General features: G+C 44.3%; 1 long non-coding RNA gene across 1 annotated transcript; it reads right to left on the reverse strand.

Annotated features, from left to right (window-relative positions):
* Positions 1-12849: 12849 nt before the first annotated feature.
* On the reverse strand, positions 12850-16254 carry LOC310833487. The gene is made up of 2 exons (XR_014558701.1): positions 15616-16254; positions 12850-13457 (listed from the first exon to the last, which is right to left on the reverse strand). It is a non-coding gene; the product is annotated as an uncharacterized lncRNA (long non-coding RNA).
* Between the last annotated feature and the right edge of the window lie 4723 nt (positions 16255-20977).

Genomic DNA, 20977 nt, shown 5'->3' on the forward strand with positions numbered 1-20977 from the left:
CAAGGAACTGTGATCTTTAAGGCTTTCTAAAGGGCCCTTGTATTTACGGGACCACCTCTCCTGGTATGCCCCGCAGAGGACCTTAAGGTCCATGAATAATCATAGTTTAGAGGTCCCAGGTCCTAAGGAAGTCAGACGATCCTCCACCAGGGCCAGGGCCTTTTCAGTGATGGCTTCAACCTGGTGGAATGCTCTGTCCCATGAGACCAGGGCCCTGCAGGATTTAACTTCCTTCCGCAGGGCCTGTTAGACAGAACTATTCCACCTGGCTTTCAATTAGAATTTAGCCTGATCTTTTATTCCCCTTCCTTTCCTCCCCCTCCCCTTTTTATGAAGATTACCCTCTGGGATCCCACAGCTCTGGGATCCCACAGCTAATTCTCCCCTGATCTCCTCACTGGCCCAATTACAACTAATTTAGCCAGCTAGCCCTGGTGATTTTATTTTTTTTAAAAAATATTTTTATTAATTTTACAGAATATAGAATTATAGAAGCAAAACAGATATAAGAAAAAAGAATATAAAGATTTCAAATTTCCATAGACTTTTTGTCAAAACTACTGGACTTCCCCACATCCTCCAGACCTTGCATTATTTAAAATACAAACTTCAGCAAGGTTAAAGTTCACAAACGGTTTAAAAACCATATTGTCAGAAGAGCAATTTTTATGGTCTGGATGAAATACAAAGACTTATTGGAGAGTAAGACCCCGAGGTGGCTTTCACCGGTGGAGGCCAAGGCACGTAAGAGACTTAACATGGAGGCCTTTTGGCCAAAATATTGGGAGATAATTGAAAAAATTGGAGACAATTGGAGGTTGCAGAGCTTGGAAAAATTAAAATACAAGGTGCGAGATTGGTTGCATTATGCCCAAATTCAGGAAGTTTTTAAAGTGGACAAAAAGGTGGGATTCTAGGTGGAAAAATCGAAATTAGAGATAGAATTGTTAGAATCAAAAAATAAATTGCTTTCGAGAATGTATAACTTGCTGCTTAAATGGAACACACAGGATGAGACAGTCAAATCCGCCATGATAAAGTGGGCACAGGACATTGGGCACAACATTATGTTTGAAGACTGGGAAAAGTTATGGAACACCGGAATGAAATTCACGGCATGTAGTGCCTTGAAGGAAAATATTATGAAAATGATATACCGGTGGTACATGACCCCAGTCAAGCTTGCTAAGATATATCATCTGTCTGATAATAAATGTTGGAAGTGTAAGGAGGCGGAAGGGACATTCTTTCACCTCTGGTGGACATGTCCGAAAGTGAAGGCCTTCTGGGAGTTGATTTACAATGAGCTAAAAAAGGTATTTAGGTATACCTTACCTAAGAAACCGGAGGCCTTTCTTCTGGGCATGGTAGACCAGAATGTGTTAAAGAAGGATAGAACCTTTTTTATGTATGCTACTACAGCAGCAAGAATCCTCATTGCAAAGTATTGGAAGACACAAGATTTACCCACTCTGGAGGAATGGCAGACGCAGTTGATGGACTACATGGAATTGGCTGAAATGACTGGCAGAATCCGAGACTTGGGAGAAGAAGCAATGGAAGAGGATTGGAAAAAATTTAAGGACTATCTACAAAAACATTATAAGTTGTATGAATGTTAAGAAAATGCGCTTTATAGGAAATTTTAACCCCAGCAATAGCAATCAGGTGAAATGAAAACCAAGGTATAAGAAGTTTGAGGTGGAATCAGGAAATAATTTTATTGTGTTTTGACTAAAATATATAAGAATTGGTGTACAACATTTTGAATTTGATAACATGATAAACTGAAAGATACAATAAGTTATGAAACAAGATGACAAATAGCCCTGGTGATTTTATACTGTTTTTTGTTGCATCAATTAAGTGTTTTAAATTTGTTGTTAGCCACCCTGAGCCCGGTTTTCTGAACCAGGAAGGGCGGGGTATAAATAAAAATTTATTATTATTATTTATTGTATCACCCTTGAGACTGCGTGGCCCTCAGAAGAAAAATAGGGTTGCCCACCCCTGCTGTATCATCTTCTGTCCTGATGGCTTACTGTACCTCACCAGAACATTGTTCGGATCAGTGGAAACAACCTCGTGTGGCAAGATTGTATCCATCAGTCCTTGTTCTTGCACAGCTTAAACGCAAGAAACCAGAGACACATTGATCGTTTTGATGATTCCTTTGATTTCAATTGACGAAACCTCAGGAACTGAGAGATTGCATCTCATACAAGAATGTGGCTTTAGTTTGTTATGAGGAAAAGGACCTGTAGGGTGTAGCTTGCATACGCTATTGTTCTGAGGTTTGTGAGCAACTCATGCTCATAAACAGAGCGCTCAATTACTTACTGTAATTAGAAGTTCTTTCCACATGGAAAACATTCAGCTGGGAGGCAGAGCCCTGTCTGAAGATGTATCATACAAAGTCAGATGCCAGCATCTGAAGTCATTCTACATAGCTCTTCTTATTTTAACAAAACTTTAACATTGCTGGTATGTAGTGCTCGTGACTGGGAAATAAAATCTGAAAACGTGACTTTTAGGATCATAGTATTTTGGGGTTGAGAAGGACCATCAAGCTCATGCAACCCACTACCACCCTCTGCTCAATGTAGGGATCTTGCAAGTATAACACTCCTGAAAAATGGCTGGCAGAGGCTGGTTGCTCCACCAGCAAACAATTCTTAACAATTAGGAAGGTTCTCTGGACATTGACCATGGAAGCACAGGCAGTTCATCTTGCTTCTGCTGAAATATTTGGAATTTCAATCCCTAACAGATCTACTTCAGATCACCCAGAGAATGAACTGCAGAGAGTGACCTACCTTCTCATCACTGTTGCCCTTAAGCAGTCTGGTAGAAGCTTTCAGTTCTCATTGAGAACAATCTCTTTCTTGGGGCTAGAGGAGTATCTGTTCCAAGATTTGTTCATTTTCTGTTGGAAAACATGGAACATATGCTCTCCAGGGGGTACCTCCCAGAGCATCTTCACCTCCTCATTATCTAATACAGGTGTGGATAGATTTTGTCTCCCAATTGTTGCTGAACTACAGCTGCCATCACCCCTGACTGTTGGCCATGCTTGCTGAGGCTGATGGGAATTGTATTTCATCTATTATCCAGAGGGCAAAATGTTCTTCACCCTTCGTGTACAGCAAAATTTGAAAGCAGATTTGAAGCCTTTCTGCTTAGATGAAACACCTCTGAAATGTCCTGGGAAATTAGAAGACTGTCAAAAAGAACCATAGTGGTTTTGGTTATGGAGTTTTGCTTCAGAGTATTTGTTCCATACACCTCTACCTGAGATCCACATCAAGCAGTCATGCAAATTGTCCTAGAATCAAGAGGTATTGCTGGCTTTGCCAAAAGTTATTTTACTGCCCTCAAAACCCATCAGCTGTTTCTCCCAATTCAAATAAGGCTGGGCCAAAACCAACCTCTCATACTCTAATGATCTGCAAACAGAAGCACCTACCCTACAAATTTTGCCGTTCACCAAATTTTGCAACAAAAGAATATGTTCAAAAGCAGAGAAAGGGAGGGGCAAGAAAATGCTTTTATGCCTGCAAAAATGAAAAGCAATCATGCATGCTAGTAAGGGAAATTGTTTCCAAAAACGTGTCAAGGAGGAAAAATGCAGACAAATTGAGTGCTTTTGTGAAAATGTGAACTAAAATGCTGATGAATTCCTATGAGGATTTAAAAGCACACCTGTACTGTTGCAGAAATATGGAGAACTGAATTTAAGACTGGAGAAATGAGAAAATGAGAGAAACTGACGGAACGGAAATCAACCCATGTGTTGCCAAATGTCATTCCTGCAAGATTCCAATGCAAACCGTCTGTTTCATTCTCTACCTTTACTTTCCTACGTTTCTGCCTTCTTTCCCCCACTTCTCTCCTCTCCCTCCTACTGAAAAAAGAGAGAGAAACTTACGGGAGAGGGGAAGACCAGCAAGAAGCTACAAAGAGACTTTAGTTACAGGATCGAATGAATGTCAGGAACCAGCAAAATGGAGCGAGCAAGTCCAATTGCTTTGTTTTGTTTGACAAAGTTCCCTTGAAAGTCCTTGGATTCTTACCCCAAACATGAATCTCCAAGTCCACCATGGAGTTTTGCTGCAGTCAAAACACACTGGAATATTACACAGGGAAAGAGAAAGGAAGGCTAATGGGGAATGTATCCCTGGGGATGAAGGAAGAAAGCCCACTTCTTCTGAAGCCTGGTGTGTTCAAGTTTACTCTCAGCAATCTTTAGATCTGGGACAGGATGTGCCAGAGCAAGGGAGCAGGGAACAGCCTTGGCTAAGGCTGCTGCTAAGGCGGGAAGCAAGTGGGGGCAGCCCAGCCCAGCCTGTGATGCTGATTGTTGATTGCAGTATAATAGTTACTTATTAAATTATATTGCGTGCATGTGGTTGCACCAGCCTAGCTGGCACCACTGCGGATAGGAAGCTGCTGTTTGGAAGGTATGAAATGCAGCTCTCTGCTTTCCTGCCTCCATACTTCTCCAACTGCACATAAAAATGTTTATCAGTTTCTGCACTATAGAATGCTTTGATGGATCTCCAGTGAGTGGTTAGATTGATGGATTGTGACCTTGGGAGAGTAGAGTTTGAATCCCCACGTAACCATGAAGGTTAATGGGTGACCTTGGGCCAGTCCCTGTCTTTCAGCCTAACCTAGCTCACGGGGTTGTTGTGGGGATTAAATGAGGACAGGGAGAACCTGCAGGCCACCTTGAGCTCTATGAAGAAGAAAGGGGGATATCAATGCAATAAAAGAAAGAGAGAGAAAATTCATAACTCACGCAACAGGGGTAACTGTTGGAAGAACATCAATGACCGCTCCCCGCTTAAAACGGGGGGCGCCCTTTGCGTGGACGCGTGCAGCCCCTAGATCTGGAGCGGCTCCAACAGCATAGGCTAGGCTTTGCCTTCCCTCAGGTGGGATACCTGGAAGTCTCCGCCTACCTCAGTCAGTTGTCCAATCCCACCTGGGGGAAGAGTTGCCAAGGAAACCAGGCCAGGTAGGGGAGGGATTACCTGCCCACACAAAGGAGGGAGGATCTTACCTGGGAATTCTCACTTGGCTCCAGAGCTTCTCCCACCCTACCCACCCTCAGTCAATGTCTTATATTGCAGGTTAATTTTCCTCACAGGTTTTGCAGATTAACTTTTCTTCACAGGTATGCGGGCGCTGCTACGTTAAGGTCGCTGTTAAAGGGCCGGAAAGGAATTTCCCTGCATTGGCAGGTTTCGCCTTTCCCGTAGAAAAACGTCACAACTTTGGCGGTATCAGGCCTTGGGCGGAATCCTTTTGTCCATCTTCCTCTATGCAGCGGCGATACCAGGGTTCCCCGTTAAAGGGGTTTCTGAAGGGAGGCTTTGACCGTACGCGGAAGGTCGTCATTGCTCTCCCCTGCGGCGGCGTCGTTACGGGGGCGGCTATCTCTGCTTGAACATATGTTCTCCAGAGCCGGCCCATCCCCCCCACACACACACTGGATAACCCTGATGCTCCCTAGGTCCCCGGCTGGGGATTGGGGAGGGAGAACGCCCAATGCCTGAGCCAAGGTCTACCCACATTTGAAATTTAATAAAGTTGTGGCCAATTTAATCCCATAGCACGTTGTCTTGAGTCGTTATTCCACATGACGGGGGGACCGTGCAGGATCTGGGGACTCCGCCTGTCCATGCAAAGGTATTGCCCTCCCACTTTTACAATTGGACTAGCACAGCACTTTATAATTATCATTATCATTAACATTTATGTAAAGGTAAAGGACCCCTGGACAGTTAAGTCCTGCCGAAGGCAACTATGAGGTTGTGGTAAAAAGGTAAAGGTAAAGGTACCCCTGCCCGTACGGGCCAGTCTTGACAGACTCTGGGGTTGTGCGCCCATCTCACTTAAGAGGCCAGGGGCCAGCGCTGTCCGGAGACACTTCCGGGTCACTTGGCCAGCGTGACATCGCTGCTCTGGCGAGCCAGAGCCGCACACGGAAACGCCATTTACCTTCCCGCTGGTAAGCGGTCCCTATTTATCTACTTGCACCCGGAGGTGCTTTCGAACTGCTAGGTTGGCAGTCGCTGAGACCGAGCAGCGGGAGCGCACCCCGCCGCAGGGATTCGAACCGCTGACCTTTTGATCGGCAAGTCCTAGGCTCTGAGGCTTTAACCCACAGCGCCACCTGCGTCCCCCATGAGGTTGTGGTACTCATCTCAATTTCAGGCCAAGGGAGCCAGAGTTTGTCCACAGACAGCTTTCTGAGTCATGTGGCCAGCATGACTAAACCACTTCTGGAGCAATGGAACACCATGATGGAAACCAGAGCGCACAGAAACGCTCTTTAACTTCCCGCCGCAGCAGTACCTATTTATCTACTTGCACTGGCGTGTTTTCGAACTGCTAGGTTGGCAGGAGCTGGGACAGAGCAACGGGAGCTCACCTTGTCATGGGGATTCGAACCACCCACCTTCTGACTGGCAAGCCCAGGAGGCTCAGTGTTTTAGACCACAGCGCCACCCGCTTCCCACATTTATATACTGCCCTTCATCACAAGGTCTCATGTGGTTCGAGAATATAATACAGGACAAAAACACAGGTAAATAATTAAAACCAAAACAACAAAACAATAATCCTCCCTTCCAACAGACACCTTTAAAAGGCTGTAGAATATCAGGCAGCCAAAGGTCTGGTTGAGGAGGAACATTTTTGCCTTGCTTCTAAACATATATATAAAGGCACCAGGTGAACATTCCTGGGGAGAGCATTCCACAAACAGGGAGCCACTAGAGAGAAGGCCCGTTCTTGTGTTGCCACGCTTTGGACCTTATGTGGAGGAGGCACACAAAGAAGGGCCTGAGATGATGAACGCAAAGTCCAGGATGGTTTATATGGGAAGACACAGTCCTTCAGATATTGCTCAGAGCAACTACCTTAAAATTCTGTGCCTGTGTAAGTATGTGGAATGTACAGGTAATTCCAAAGGGAGATCCTTGAAGAATTTTGATGAGAAAGCGTGGGGATTTGCAAGAGGGTTTCTCCACATGAATAGGGCCGCATTCACACTATACATCACAATGCAGTGTGATACCAGTTTAAACTGTTGTGGCTTTCCCTAAGGAATCCTAGGACATGTAGTTTGTTAAGGGCAGAGTTTCTCAAACTTGGGTTTCCGGCTGCTTTTGGACTATGATTCTCATCATCCCTGACCACTGGTCTTGCTAGGGAGGATGGGAGTTGTATTCCAAAAACAGAGGGAGACCCAAGTTGGGGAAACACTGGTTAAGGGAGTTGAGAGTTGTTAGGAGATCCCCTTTCCCCCTCTCAGAGCTACAATTCCCAGAGTGGCTTAAGAATCCGTCTTCACATGTCATTCTGGGAATTCCTCTAACACCAACCTCCTGGTTAGCTGCTGGGTGACAACGTGCCCTGTGTTATAGAGAACAGCTGTTAAGCAAGAGGCTCTGATCTTTGTGGTGCTGGTGCACACCTTACCTTTTAAAAAAAAAATCATATTTGAACTTTCATAAAATTCAGTTTTCAAAACCTTTAGCCTCGCTCTCAGATGGTTTCATGGATGGATCTAGGAGAGGGTGGGTAGCTGCCAGGGTGTCACAGGATGAATAAGCCCACCAGGGTGCCACAGATTAGGACCAGAGGGTGGATCAAAATGTCCATGCACAGCTTTTTCTTTTTTTAAAAAAATTACTTGGTTTTACAAGTATAGAATTACTACAATACAACATACACACCCATATTTAGAGATTTCTCTGAATCCCTGGACTTCCCCCCTCCCCCTCCATGGGTCCTGTTGTCAACCTTTTACAACTGCATATGATTCAGTAATCCATATCTTAGATCTCTCCATTTTATCCATTATATTTGCCACATTACAAGTGTTATTGCAATCCTGCTAAAGTTTTCATCTCCTTACAGTGGTTTCCCAAGTACCGCATTTTTCCGTCTATAAGATGCCCCCATGTATAAGGACACCCCCCCTATTTTGGGGGGATTAAATTTTAATAAAATGGGGAAGATGGCTCAAAGTTGTTGAGCCCCTCCCCCAGCTGCAGGCAGGAAACACTCCCTAGATCATTTCCGGCTCACTGCAGCATCAGGGGAAATGTGCTCCTGCCAATCAGCTGGCTGGTGGGTGCGGCGCTTTCCCCTCACCCCCATGCCACTATCTTTGTACTGGAAGACCTCAGTTTTTTGACATGATTTTTGAGTCAAAAAACCATGTCTAATACACAGAAAAATACGATAAATTATAAATTTCCCCCATTCTTTATTAAAGTTTTGGTCTTCTTGGTTCCTGAGCTTACCGGTTAGTTTTGCCATTTCAGCATACAGTGGTACCTCGGGTTAAGAACTTAATTCATTTCAGAGGTCTGTTCTTAACCTGAAACTGTTCTTAACATGAAGGACCACTTTAGCTAATGGGGCCTCCCGCTGCTGCCACAAGGTTTCTGTTCTCATCCTGAAGCAAAGTTCTTAACCCGAGATACTATTTCTGGGTTAGCGGAGTCTGTAACCTGAAGCATATGTAATCTGAAGCATATGTAACCCGAGGTACCACTGTACTCCGACAGCTTAGTTTGCCATTCCTCTCTGGTAGGGACTTTGTCTTCTTTCCCTCTCTTGGGCTAGTAACATCCGTACCGCTGTCGTCATGTACATAAATAGTCTTTTCTGCTCCTTCAGGATCTTGGTCCCCATGCACAATCCTAATGCAAACTTGTGTCCTCCTTTGCCCTTGGTTTTGCCCTCTCTATTGTAGGAAATTCAAAAGTGTTTACTCTAACCAGCAGCAGTGGTGATTGGCACTCACTGGGACTGGTGAGGTGGAATGCATGGAACCCAAACAGTAGGTGGCGCCAGAGCCAATGGCACCCATATCCCAACTGCTTGTAACTGCCTCTTTGTCCTCTTCAAGGGACAAGACGGAGGGCTTATCCACACTAGTTGACCCTAGATGGCCCCCAGAGTCCCTTGCAACTCCACAATTCTGTGATTCAGCTCTATGATTCTTTCCAGGCATGGTTCATCATTTAAAGCTCAGTGTCTGAGTGCCTTCCCCTGCTTTCTCCATGAAAACCAGCTCTTTAAAGCTCAACCTGAGCAAATGGCCAACTGCGGAAAAACTGAATTGATGTTGAGCTCTAAAGAATGGGTTTTTGTAGGGAAAGCCTGGGGATGGGGCAGGGCTGGATTTAGGTTTGATGAGGCCCTTCGCTACTGAAGGTAATGGAGTCCTTTATATGTCCAGCTGTCCTTTGTCAACAACAAATTGTTGCTGTTTTTGTGTTGAATATATGCTATATGGTAATTTATGGACCTACGAGGTATCTAAAGCCATTTGCATATATACATTTATCAAAGTAATTGTTGAACTGAAATACAGTTAAGAAGTGTATTAATAGTGAAATACAATTAAGAAGAAGTATATTATTAGTGAAATAATTATTAAGTTCTAACTTTAAATGATTTTTTTATTCATAACAAACTTAATAATGCAAACACATTGGCATTTGGCAATAACAAAGGCTCCTTTAGAAACACTTTTTTCCTCTTTAATTTTTTTTGGCCCCCCAAGAGAGTGGGGCCCTAAGAGAAGCTTCCTCAACCTCGGCCCTCCAGATGTTTTAGGCCTACAACTCCCATGATCCCTAGCTAGCAGAACCAGTGGTCAGGGATGATGGGAACTGTAGTCTCAAAACATCTGGAGGGCCGAGGTTGAGGAAGGCTGCCTAAGCTATAGCTTGTTTAGCTTATAGGTAAATCCAACACTGGGATGGGGGAACAAATCTCAGACACAAAGCGTTAGGTGTGGACCTGTGCCTGTAAATAATCAGAGAACTCTCATGGAATTGTGGAGTTGGAAGGGACACTTGGAGTCATCTAGTCCCACCCCCTGCAAAAAGGAGTGCCGGGTGGGGCAAGAAAGGTTAGTGTTGCTAAACCCTAAGACTAAGGAGGAGGAAGCTGGCAGACATTGCCACTCTGTGGACTGGTTTTAAGAAGGCAGACAGAGGTTTGTGGAATTCTGCCTCATTCATCCTGATGAGCCAGTATCCACTGCAAAGTAGTAGTAGCATCTTGAATCTCCAGATCCAGCCCCCTTTCTGATTTCCAGTTAATCATAGAACCATAGAACTGTGGAGTTGGAAGGGACCCCAAGGGACACCTAGTCAACTAAAGCATCTGTGGTGTTCTCCCTCCTATGTGTATGACTTCATACTGGGTTCATAGGGAAAGGGTTAACTAATTGTAATATGACTAACCCATGGGAACACAGGGGGCAGAGTTAACTGTGTATAAGTTTAAGCACAGAGGTTTTTAGTGAGTTAGAGTTGTTGAGAAGACAGTCTGGAGTTAGGAGAGACAGAGAAGATAAGTCTGTGGGTTGGGCTAGTCTGGTGCGAGACAGGGAGATAATTTGTTAAGAGGAGTCAGTCAAACAGTTGAGATAATCAGTCAGAAGGTATTAGGAAGGTATAGGCCGGTAAAGAAACTAAAGTTAAGATACTGGCAGGAATATTATCTGAGAAACCACAAACTCATTAATGTTTGTAAAATAAACTTGGGTTTTTTTTGTTTACTTTTAACAACTGACTGGACTCAGTGTTTACCAGAGAGTAACTGGTTGGTGGCAGCGGGAAGCGAGCACAATTGTGGCATAAGGGATTAATAGACCGTTAAACGTCCGGGGACCCTGTGTGATTGCCACAGCACCTGTAACAGATGACCAGCCAACCTCTACTTTGAAACCTCCAAGGAAGAAGAATCCACAACCTCCTGAGGGGAACCATTCCACCGTCAAATGGTTCTTACTGTCAGAAAGTTCATCCTGATGTTTACATGGACTCTGGTTTCTTGTAACATGGAGCCATTGGTTCCAGTCCTACCCTTCAGAGAAGGAGAAAACAAGCTACATGTTCCATCTGACAACCCTTGAGATATTTGAAGATGGCTATCATATCTCCTCTCAGTCTTGCCTTTTTCAGGTTAAACATACCCAGCTTCTTCCACCATTCCTCACAAGGCCTGGCTTCCAAGCCCTTGATCATCTAGGTTGCCCTCCTCTGCACACAGTTGCAATGATAGAGAAGCAAGTGAATTAATTGCCCAGAAAATCCCTGCATTTCAGGACTAGATTCAGGGCTGTGTATCTTTGATAGGAGCCTGTTGATGTAATAAGGAGTTGGCTGGGTGAAGTTTCTGTGAATCCTGGAAGGATTTTTATTTTTATGCAGATAGGTCAGGCTACTCTAGTAAACTGGGCATGTGTTTGTGTCTCTGCACCTTTGCTTGTGTAATATGATTTGCGCCTTTTTCTTGACAATAGTTATCACCTGATTTAGGTTTAATGACAGCTGATGTACTGGCAGAGTCTCGCCAGTGTTGATGTTACAGCCGTATTCTTTTATGAGCTGAAAATGAAAGGATGGCTAGATGGGAGGAGGATTCTTAGACTACCTCCCCCCTGATATATTCCTCACCAACAATTTTTAAGCTCAAGTGGAAGGAACTTAGAAACATCAGAAGAGCCCAGCTGGATCAGGTTGGTGGACAGTCTCTGGACCAACATCATTGTCAGGGAACTGCCATCGGAGCCAGAGGGAGAGGGAGGGCTCCAGATGGATTCCGGAGAGCGTCCCAGGAGGGAGAGAAGCAGCCCACCTTCTGGGGAAGGAAATCAGCGTAGCACCAGTGGAGAAGGGGGGCAGATGGGGGAATCGGCGAGGTGGCTCCATGACCCCTCGCCGGGGACCAGCGGGGAGAGCACGGGTCCTCCGCTGCCCACACCCTCCCTGTGCAGAAGGCTTCCGCGCAGGGAGAGTAGGCGGAGACTAGGCATCAAAGAGCTTCTTTGCTGGAAGAAGTTCAAGAAACGCCCACTGACGGATTCTGCCAGCAATTGAGACAGCCACGGGCGAGTGGCTGTCGGGACAGAAAGGGTTCACTCAGGCAACCCAGCCAGGTGTGGTGCCGATTTACGCATGAGCAACCCCTTGAACCATTACAATCATGTTCCCACAGTGGCCGACCAGGTGCCTCCATGGAAACCCCATAAGCAGGAGCTGAGCACCACACAATGCTCTCCACCCGTGGTTACCAACAGCTACTATACAGATGTTAACAGCCTCTGACAATAGAGTTATACAACAAACAAATCAGAGCTAGCAATATTGTGTTTTCAGGTTGTAAACCACTTTGTGATATGTTATGGACAACTGTGGTTTGTAAATATTTAAATCTATAAAATAAAATATATACAACCGTATTGGAAACGCTTGTTGAAGGACAACATAAAATCTATTTTCAAAAGTGGCTTATCTATTCTGTTGTTCAACTGTTGTGGTATATATACCACAGAGCCTAGGGCTTGCCGATCGGAAGGTCGGCGGTTCGAATCCCCACAACAGGGTGAGCTTCGGTTGTTTGGTCCCTGTTCCTGCCAACCTAGCAGTTTGAAAGCACATCAGCACATCAAAGTGCAAGTAGATAAATAGCTACCACTCTGGCAGGAAGGTAAATGGTGTTTCCGTGCTCTGCTCTGGTTCGCCAGAAGTGGCTTAGCTATGCTGGCCACATGACCAAGAAGCTGTATGCTGGCTCCCTCAGCTAATGAAGTGAGATGAGTGCTTTTGCTTCTTTGAAAATGAGCTGATTGGCTTGATGACTCTATGAAATCCACTTATCGTAGAGAATGAGGGCCCCAATGTATCATGAAGCCAGATGTGGGGCTGTAGCTGTGTTGAAACTAAGTTGGTACAGTGCCTGGACAGGAAGCAACAAAGGAAGCCCACACTTCAGTTCAACCATAGAAGGAAGAGAGGAGATAAGTGATTTTGGATGCAATTCAAATTTTAATATGAAAGCAAATAGGAATAACCCGGTCAGAAGTGCAAATACGATGTGAAACGAAGCACTGGATGCACACAATTCTCAACCTGTTGCTAAGATCAAGTTGTCAGCAAACAGTAAGAGCAGTATACAAGGATTTTAAATACAACTGCAGTAGGCAAAACAGATATAGACATAAGGAAAACATCCATGCATTGTGGATGTTCAACATTTAGGTTGGAGTTGTGGAAGCTGATCTAGCTCTTCTTGTTTTCTCCATCGTTCTTCCTTGGATCTTCCACTTTGGTCTTGATTTAAAGCCAGCAGTTACCACTGCTACATGTGTTGCTTGGCAGGGCCTGGGTATAGAACGAGGACGTGTTGGAACCACCACTGGCATACAGAGAAGATCTGCCGCCACCATATCCGTAAGCACATGGGTTGTACTGCTCAATGCGAAAAGCCTGGTCAGGGCAACAGAGAGCTGGCCCTGGGATGGTTAGGACAAAAGGTGGTGGCCGGATGGTCACTGTTGATGGGGGGCACTGGGCATAGCATTGATTATTCCATCCACCACGGCCAGCAGACATCTTTGAGGTTCAGAGGTGGACCTGAAAGAACATGGAGTCAGCATCATGCAAAGTTCCCAGTGGAGAGCACAAGTTTGATAATAAGAATAGTTAAGAGCTCAATAAGATGGCAGAAGGCCCTCTAGTTCCATACCTTGGGATATATATATCCATGGAGTCAATAGAGGGATTTTTTTTTTCATTCTCCCCCTTCCATAGTAAAACAAAACAAAACATTTGCTGCCATTCAATGAAGCTGAACTGCAGAAGATTCAGCATAGAGAAAAATGAAGTTCTCTGTCACACAACATATTGTTAGACTGTGGAATCCATTTCCACAAGATGCAAGGATTGATCACCAACTTTACAGGCTTTACAGGTGGTTTATATCCAGGCACATACAAAACTGCCCTATACCAAATCAGACCAATGTTCCATCCAGCTTGGCTTTGTGCTCATTGACTGCCAGTGGCTCTCCAGGAGTTCAGACAGGGGTCTCTCCTACCCAGAGATGCCAGGGACTGAAACAGAGACCTTCTGTAAGCATGGCAGATGTTCTCCCACTGAGCTATAGCCTTTCCCCCAAATCAACTGCGGATAAAGCTATCAAAGCCTACAATGGTTGTTTACTACCTCATTTTCTCTAAGCTAAAGGGTAGTGATTCCATGGAGCTGAAGAGTTTAGGGAGTCTTGGTTTTGCTGGTTGAGACCATCAGAATAAGAACATGAGAACATAAGAACAAAAGAACATAAGAAGAGCCTGCTGTATCATGATAATGTCCCATCTGGTCAATCATCCTGTTCTCACAGAGGCCACCCAGATACCCCCATGGGAAGCCCACAAGCAGCAACTGAGCACATACCGCTCTTGCCTTCTGTGGTTTCCAGCAACAGATATTCAGAAGCATTACTGCCCCTGACCTTTGAAACAGAACATGGCCATTGTGGCTTGTAGTCACCGACAGCCTTGTCTGCCATGAATTTTAAAGCCATCCAGATGGGTGGCCAACATTGCTTCCTGTGGGTTAGAATACCATAACCACCTCTAGTTAAAATGGATATCAGCTGATTTTGAAAAGTCATCAACCTGAGACCTTGGAGAACACTGGGCTAAAGGAAGAGCTTCCCCCAGAGATAGCTGTCCAGCTTATGGGAGAGGGGGGGATGCAACGCTAGGCTTACTCAGAGTAGGCCCATTGAAGTTAACAAACATGGCCAAGTTAGATTCGTTAATTTCGATGGGTATATAATGAGCTGGACTTCATTGAATAAAACCCTCTGACTCTAATGAGGGAGAAACTCTAGGTTCCATTACTGGTACAAGCAGAAGGGTAGTGGAAGGGTTCTTCCACTCTAGAGGTCTTCAAGCATACACTGGACAGTAATATATTCTGGATGATCAAGATCTGGATTTTCCTCATTGAGCAGAAAGTTGGTCTTGAAAATCTACATGGCTTCCTCCAACTCTACAATTTAAATGAGCCAGTTTTCTGGCTCGATATAAGCAATTCCTGTAATCAAATGAGAAAGCGCAGAAGGTCCCAGGTCTAAATAATAGTGGTATCAGTTGAAAGGACCTATCATAGAAAGAATAGGAAATACTTCAGCCTGACACCAGGAAACCTGACACATTTTTGGAGAGATAGTCCAAGGGCCTGGTAGTTTCCTCTTGGTGGGACTCACAACTTCATGGTAGAGCTATGTAGAAGGCAACAACTGCCACCACCACTGTTACTGTTACTGCAAAGCTTGTGAGTTTCAGCAAAAAGGAAGTTATCTTCCATTTGGACCATCTATCCCAATGATAAACTTCAATCAAGTATCTCTTCTAAGAATGTAAATCAGTGGTGAGGAGTCTGTGGTCCTCCAGAAGTTTCTGGGTTGCTGCCCCCATCATCCTTGACCATTGTGCCTGTTGATGATGTTGGAGTGCTGGAGTCCATAGGTTCCTCACCTTTACTATAAACCCCAGAGGAGTTTTCCCCACCCAAGTGCTCCAGCCCAGCATAATGCAGCCACACACACACACAATTCAAGTGCACTTGCTTGAAAACCTCACATAGCAGTGCAATCTACCCTTGAAAATTAGCAACAACTGACATTCACCTGCATAACCTTTGTAAACTAGAAAATGTACATCCTATAAAATTTGTAGATTCAGAAAATGTGCCCGCTTTCTCAGAACCCAAGTGGACTTACCTAGTTCTCTAAGAAGCAGGAATGCAGAGAAGTGTTTGGAAGCAGCCTAGAGGATGGGGTTTTTATACTGTATCTCTGGTAGCCTGGAATATACTTAAGACTCCCCCTTTTTAAGGGGTGTATGATGACAAGTTGGTAAATTGTCATAGGGAACTCCCCAGATTCCTGTAAAGAGTTGACACCCTTTCCTTAATAATCAGAATACTCACCTCACTGAATACTCACCTCACTGTTGTCATAGGGTTCTCCCAAACTCAGTATCAAAACATTACAAATCTTTCAACATACCGATTGCTGCACGGACAGCGTGCCAAATCAGCATTTCCTCTTCACAAATTTGCTCTCCTAACTGGTACACCATAATAAACAAGTTGTTATGGGGCATAGCTAATGTTAATTGCAATCAGGATGGAGTCACTGCTGGCGCCCTCAAACCAGTAAGGTGACCACTAAGTTAACCCACCATAAAAGACCCCTGAGAATTTGGGAATCTGGAAAAAGTGTCAAATAAGGCAACAATAATACAGCTTCCTATATTCCAATGTTCCTAATTAAATATTGTCTCACCCCCTTACAGACGTAACTGGTCACTCTACTTTGCCAGGGATGGTATCTTGTAGATACCAACTCATCAGGTAGTCTATTTCATGCAATGTTGGGATCAGGCCCTTGGACGCATCACATATCAGGACAAGTGATGTCTCTTGTTCTCTTATTGGTGCCTGTTAATGCAAAATCTGTCTCCCAACTTCTCTACACTTCAAACGTCTGGAACAACAGCTTATTTCTTAAGTTAGATGGGTTGCAGGCGAAGTTTTTTCCCGGCCCTTACTACAGGTCTCAAATTGCCTTGAAATACTGGCTTAAGATCTCAGTATTTGGCCTGGGGAAGGGATTACTTATACAGTGGTACCTCAGGTTACATACGCTTCAGGTTACAGATGCTTCCGCTAACCCAGAAATATTACCTCGGGTTAAGAACTTTGCTACAGGATGAGAACAGAAATCGTGCAGCGGTGGCGTGGCAGCAGCAGGAGGCTCCATTAGCTAAAGTGGTGCTTCAGGTTAAGAACATTTTCAGGTTAAGAACGGATCTCCAGAACGGATTAAGTACTTAACCCGAGGTACCACTGTACATCTAACCAACGAGGAGTTTATCAGTCCATGGCTGAAAACTATGGCAAGGAACACCACCTCGATTGGACTGCCACCATTCCTTTTGTATCAACTGGGCTACGATACCGCCCTTGTATCCCTGAGGCAAAGGCTTTGGGACACCTCACATAGCGACCTGCGATCCAGATCCAATGTAATCTGTCACCCGATTGCAGCAGGAATCCAATACGGGCACGACTTTCAGTTAGCCTCATATCTTAGGAATTTGTCCATACCTACCTATTGACATTTATTTACCAAAGCTAGATTAAATGTATTTCCATCAGAACTTCTAAATGGTAGACTGAGAGGCATCCCCTATTAGAATAGACTTTGTTTATGTTCTCAGGATGTTGATTGCATGAACCATATCCTACTGCATTGTGGGCAGTATGAGCAAGCAAGGGATCAAATGATCAAAGCCTTACTAGCAAATCTGAAGCCTTCCATATTAAATACCTTCTGAAGGATAGGTCAAATGGTATTACACTGACTGTGGCGAAGTTTCTTACGGAGGTCGCAAGAAACAAATACCATCACGCTCTAGACATAACAAAATGACTACCTCGGTCTCTTTCGCCTGTTGTTTGGTTATCTTAACTGTATCTTGTTTTGAAACTGTTTTGTGGGTCTATGGACGGCAATATATATATATACACACATACACACACACACACACACACACACACACACACACACATTGGTGCCTGCTGAAGGCTTTCCTTTCCCAACAACCTTTTTATGGATTAAAAAAAAGCGCTCTGATCTGATTCTATAATAAATTTGAAAATGTTTTTAGTAAAATGTTTTTATTATCAATTCCTTTGGGATGTTTCTAGTTAGTGATTCATAAAGGATTTTTTCTTTGTATTGATTTCTCTTTCTCAGCTCATGTTAAACAATGTTTTATTGAGCTTATTGTCATTTTGTATGGTGTATTTTTATGGAAACTGTGATCTCTAAGGGTTGTATCCCATGCTGCTCTTCCTCAGAGTAGACCCAGTGAAATGGATGGACATAACTAGCTTAGGTCAATGGAACTTAGCTTCTGAGAACCCTAAAATTTAGGGTCTAGATATTAGATCAAGTTGGGCAATCTCTGCTCTCCAGGTGTAATAGCTTCCATCAGCACCAGAAAGCATCGCCAAATGGCCAGGAATATAGGACTTGCAGTTCAGCTATATTTGAAGGCCCAAGCGTTCCTCACACCTGTATTAGATAATAGAACATGCAGAGGTGATGCTCTGGGAGGTCCTCCTGGAGGGTTTATGGTTCATGTTTTCCTCCAAAAGACAAGCAAACACAACCCAGAACTGATTCTGCCCTAGCACCAGGGGAGAAATGTACCTTCAGGGGAACTGGAAGTTTGTACCAGGCCATTTAAGGGAAACAGTGGTGAAAAGGTAGGCCAGGAACTGCAGGCTATACTTTGGGTGATTGTTAGTAGATCAGTGAATGATTGTGATTCCAAACAGTTTAACAAAAGCCAGATAAATTTGCAAGTGTATGTGTTTGTGGTAAATGCTAGGAGAAACTGCCTAATTGTTGAGATATGTTTGATGGTGGAGCAATCAGCCTCTGGGCAGCCTTTGGTTAGGGATGCTGTACTTGCGAGATCCCTGCATTGAAGGGGGTGGTGGTGGACTGGATGCTCTTGAGAGTCTCTCTAAAGCACTATAATTGTAGAAGTTAGTTTTCTAGTTTTCCCTTTCTAGACATCAGTACTACAAACCTGGGAACACTGAAGTTTCGTTAAAAGAAGAAGGGCTGTGGGAAAAGACTTCAGATACTGGCATTGATGTTGCATGATGCATCTTCAGGATGAGTTACTTCACAGGGCTCTGCCTCCCAGCTGAGTGTTTTCCATGTGGCAAGAACTTCAAATTACAGTAAGTAATTGCCTGTTCTGTTTATGAGTTTCTTGCAAACCTCAGAGCAATAGAGCATCCAAGTTACACCCTACAGGTTCTTTTCCTCATAGCACGCCAAAGCCACATTCTTATATGAGATGTAATCTCACATTTCCTGGAATTTGCTCAGTTGGGATCAGGAGAATCATTATCAAAACGATCACTGCATTGCTGTCTTTAAACCACCCAAAAACCAGGACTGATGGCTACAAGCTTGCCACATCTGGGTGTTTCCACTGAAACATGCTACTTCTGGTGAGCCATGGTAAACAAGAAAGGCAGAAGGTGCTACTTCAGAGGTAGCCAACAATATCTTTCTTCTGAGGACCACATTTCCTTAAGGATGATCTGATAGTTTTCTCATGGCTGCCCTGAAATTCTAACTGAATACAGAGCAATAATGTTTTCATACTTGAAGAAATGAAAACCTCAAAGGTATTTATGTATGTGACTACAGCGACAATGATTCTGTACACTCAGTACTTAGCCAGCACTTAGCTGACACTCATGATGCACAGAGTTTGTTTAAAGCCACAAAGACCATCTATGGCCAATAAATCATGGCATATGCCCCCTATGCTCAACAGACGGTAAAGGTAAAGGGACCCCTGACCATTAGGTCCAGTTGTGACCGACTCTGGGGTTGCGGCACTCATCTCGCTTTGTTGGCCGAGAGAGCCAGCGTATAGCTTCCGGGTCATGTGGCCAGCATAACTAAGCCACTTCTGGCGAACCAGAGCAGCACACGGAAACGCTGTTTACCTTCCCGCTGGACCAGTGCCTATTAATCTACTTGCACTTTGACGTGCTTTTAAACTTCTAGGTTGGCAGGAGCAGGGACTGAGCAATGGGAGCTCACCCCATTGTGGGGATTCGAACCACCAACCTTCTGATCGGCAAGTCCTAGGCTCTGTGGTTTAACCCACAGCGCAACCCGCGTCCCACAACAGACAGTACCACACTTCTAAAAGATAAAGAAGCTATTGCGCTGCGCTGGAAAGAACATTAAGAGCATCTCCTTAACTGCAACTCCCCCATAGCTGTTGAGGTTCTCTCACAAATTCTGCAAAACAAAGTTAGAGATGAGCTTGCAGTATCTTCAAGTCTGGGAGAGTTGTGTATAGCTATTAACCAAATGAAAAACAACAAATCCAGCCGACCTGATGGGATACCTGCTGAAGTCTTAAAAGTGGGCAGAATTGAACTTACACAACAACTTCACAAGTTCATTGAAAAAATCTGGGAGAGAGAGGAGATCCCAGGAGGCTTTAGGGATGCCAAAATTATCAATTTATTTTTAAAGGTGATAAAACAGATTACAGAAGCTATTGAGGCATCTCTTTATTAGCTACTACCTGCAAAATTATTGCAAGGATCTTAGCAAACCATCTCCTAACAATATCTGAGGCTAATCTTCCTGAATCCCAAAATTGTTTGAGACCTTCTAGGACAGTGGACATGATTTTCACCTCCCAAAAGCTTCAAGAAAAATGCAGGGAGCAAAACCAACCCCTGTATATCTCATTTATTGACCTGACTAAGGCCTTTGACACTGTAAATGGTAAAGCCCTGTGGACTGTCCTTCCGAAAATTGACTGCCCAGATAAATTTGTGAACATCCTGCAGCTCCTCCATGATAATATGACAGCAACAATCACAGATACAATGGCTCTCAAAGTGAACCATTCACAGTGGGATCAAGTGTCAAAGAGGGTTGTGTTATCGCCCCAACTCTATTATTTTCATTGTCATGATGCTACACATTGTTGAAGACAAACTCCCCGTTGGAGTAGAAATCATATATTTATTTCCTTGACATCTGATGGGAGGGCGTTCCACAAGGAGGGCACCACTACCGAGAAGGCCCTCTGCCTGGTTTCCTGTAACTTTGCTTCTCGCAGTGAGGGAACCAACAGAAGACCCTTGGAGCTGGACTTCAGTGTCTGGGCTAAACAATGGAGGTGAAGACGTTCCTTCAGATATACTGGGCTGAGGCCATATAGGGCTTTAAGGGTCAGCACCAACACTTTGAATTGTTCTCAGAAATGTACTGGGAGCCAATGTAGGTCTTTCAAGACCGCTGTTGTATGGTCTCGGCAGCCACTCCCAATCACCAGTCTAGCTGCCGCATTCTGGATGATTTTTAACATTAAGAAAGGGTTAAGGAATGGTTTTCATAACTTAGTTGGACACACGACTTCCTACTTTTAATAGAAGAGCAACCAGCAACCAGCAGTAGGGAAACAACATTTTGATGGAGGAAACAAAGGGAAGAAACACTTTTAATTTACAAGTAT

The sequence above is a fragment of the Podarcis gaigeae genome (genome assembly GCF_964106915.1).
Source record: "Podarcis gaigeae genome assembly, chromosome: 16".
NCBI classification, from domain to species: Eukaryota; Metazoa; Chordata; class Lepidosauria; order Squamata; family Lacertidae; genus Podarcis; species Podarcis gaigeae.